This window comes from Zootoca vivipara, chromosome 11 (assembly GCF_965207765.1).
Source record: "Zootoca vivipara chromosome 11, rZooViv2.hap1.1, whole genome shotgun sequence".
NCBI lineage: Eukaryota > Metazoa > Chordata > Lepidosauria > Squamata > Lacertidae > Zootoca > Zootoca vivipara.
The window spans coordinates 43,811,116-43,814,017 of NC_142594.1; the positions used below are offsets into that span (position 1 = coordinate 43,811,116).

General features: G+C 40.7%; 1 pseudogene; it reads left to right on the forward strand.

Moving 5' to 3' along the window:
* The first annotated feature begins 414 nt into the window (after positions 1-414).
* Positions 415-581, forward strand: LOC118092397 (U2 spliceosomal RNA; annotated as a pseudogene).
* Positions 582-2,902: the final 2,321 nt, after the last annotated feature.

Consider the following 2,902-nt stretch of genomic DNA (forward strand, 5'->3'; position numbering starts at 1 on the left):
GAGATGAGTGCCACAACCCCATCATTGCCTTTGACTTAACTATCCAGGGATCCCTTACCTTTTTTACCTTTATTCTCCTCAGAAAACTACAGTTCCCAGAGTTTTCTGAAAAGAGGGGTTGGTTGCTAAATGACTCCAGGAATTGTAGCTTCTTGAAGAGAATAGGGGTCTCCTAACCACTCTCAGCAGCCTTCTCAACTAGGGCTGCCATACAACTGGGGTTTCAAAGGCGGAATTGATGTATGGAGGGAATTTCCGAAAGGTGGCACTTTGTCCTCCTGGATCTTAGACAAGTCAATCAATAAATCCCATTTTGTTTTGTTTTTTTGTAAAGAAAAGTTCAACCAGTTTCGGGGTGTCCTGGTTTTTAATTTTTGAAATATGGCAACTACTGTAGCCTTAACAAAACTACAGTTTTCTTCTCGGCCTTGTGGCTAAGATCAAGTGTAGTATCTGTTCTCATCAGTTTAACAAACTATAGTTCCCAGTATTCTTTGTGTGAAGTCATGACTCTTTAAAGTGGCATCATAGTGTGTTAAATGTACGGTGTGGATGTGCCCCAAATCAGAACGCTATCCTTCAACAAGAATCAAAGGCAAAAATTTGGGATTTTGAAGTATATTGTCAACAACAACTCTGTGGTTTTTTTCTTAAAAGAAGAAGAGATGAATCTAATACAGTAGTATCACCCATGCAAAAGTATATGCGACATTGATCTTTCTTTGGAAGGGATAACAGAGACAGGTATCATATAGTAGGGAAGTAACAGCAAGGACAGCCTTTCCTCATAAAGCAGAGAAGCCCTCTCCATGCTCTACATCCTGGGTATATCTGGAAAGTGGCCCTGTGAGGATGCTAATAAATCCTCTGCAACAAATTATTCACTAAGATCTTTAGGGGAATTTGAATAAATCCTCACAGCCATTTAGTGGGTAATCTCCTGATCAGATTCCCATTTTTCTTTAGAGGACAATAATATAATATATTAGCTCTTCTGCTCTGCGCCAGAGAAATGCTATATATCAAAAATATGAATATAGTCAAAATATTGATCTCTAACCAAAGTGGAACTAGAGGAAACTGTAAAAATGTAATGTAGTCTATTAGAGAGAGGGATGGGTGGGGAGAAAGATTACAAGCACAGCCGCCTCAGGAAGAAGGGAAGCACTTCCTTAAATGTCTTGATTATCCCAAACAAGCTATTGTTCCCAGGATATTTTTTTTTTGGGGGGGGGGAGTGATGATTGTTGACATTGTATAAAGGTGCTTGGAATGTAAGGTCACAAGTTCTGTTTCACTGCCTGTGGAGTTCTGTTCTTAGTACAGGGCAAAGCAGGATTTTATTAAAAAACAAAAACAACAGCCATTTTAAATGAAGCTTTTAACTTTTTAATTTAATTTATTTTTGGAGGGCTGTGCTTTAAACAACCAATAGTGCTCTGCTCTTCAGTGCTCCAAGGGCAACTTTGTGGACAGCCTCGGTTCCTGCATTGACCTATGGAAATACAGTGGAACCTTGGTTCTCAAACTTAATCCATTCTGGGAGTTGGTTCGACTCCCGAAACTGTTCAAAAACCAAGGTGCAGCTTCCGATTGGCTGCAGGAGCTTCCTGCACTCAAGTGGAAGCCGTGTTGGATGTTTGGCTTCCGGAAAAGATTCAAAAACTGGAACACTTCCAGGTTTTCGGTGTTTGGGAGCCAAGGTGTTCGAGAACCAAGGTATGACTGTATAGAAAGATTAGACAGACAGAGCTATAAGGTACAGAAAAACAACAAGGTGAGATTTTGTTAGGATTACGATTTGACTCGGAGGTGGTGGTTATGGGCATCACACTTTGACTCAGGAGAGGGGAAAGACCCCTGAACCATCCCAATAATTTCATTGTCCACCCTGCCCACAAAGTGGTACAGCCCTAGAATCATAGAATGGTAGAGTTGGAATGGACCACGAGGGTCATCTATTCTAACCCCCTGCAATGCAGGAATCTTTTGTCCAATGTGGGGCTTAAACCCACAACCTACTGACTGAGCTATCTCTCCAGTTGTATGCCCAGAAGTGCTAAACTGACGCCCGATGATTTCAGAGAGAGAAAAGATCCCCAGCATAGAATATGCATGGCATTGGAGAAAATAAGGGCATTGCCATGGGGCTCTCAACAAACACGCATTGGAAGAAGTGAGCGCAATCCTAACTGGGAATAAGTCCCATTAAACTAAGGGAAGCTTATTGTTCAAGCGGACATGTGCAGGATTGTGCTGTTAATCTCTTTTATAGACATTTATCTCACCTCCAAGCTCACTATCCAACTTACAACAAGAGTGGTTTAATATCAAATAAACCATATTACGGGGTGATTAAGGACTGTAACTAATAAATAAAAGACAATGCAATTCTATGCATGCCTACTCAGGAGTAAGTCCATTGGTTTTCAATCCCATAGGTGTGTATAAAATGGGATTGCAGCCTTAGAGTCTTATATTGCTGACTTTTTGCTTTTAAAAATTTATTTAAGAGGACAACCATTTTTACAAGCTGGCTACAAAACTGCATAAATGTGATACTCACTTTCTGTGGGTAGGCATAAAATTGTGGAGTCTTATAGCTCCTAGTGTTAAGGCATGCCGATTTTGCAGCGATCTCCTCCGACTGTGGAGTTGCTTGGTTTCTAACTCGGAGAGGAAACTGCTGACCTCTTCTCTCGCAGTGAGTTATGATGGAAGTAAAAGAGTTAGCCCTGAAGGAATGAGGAACTAAATTTCAGAAGCGCAAAATAGCATCTGTCATAAGAAATATAGGTTTTAGACCCTCTCCTGGCCCCAAACCTGTGTAGAAGCCTGTAAAAATAATAGCCGTAATGGATTTGCAGACTGATATTTATGTGGTTTTACTCAGAAGCAAATT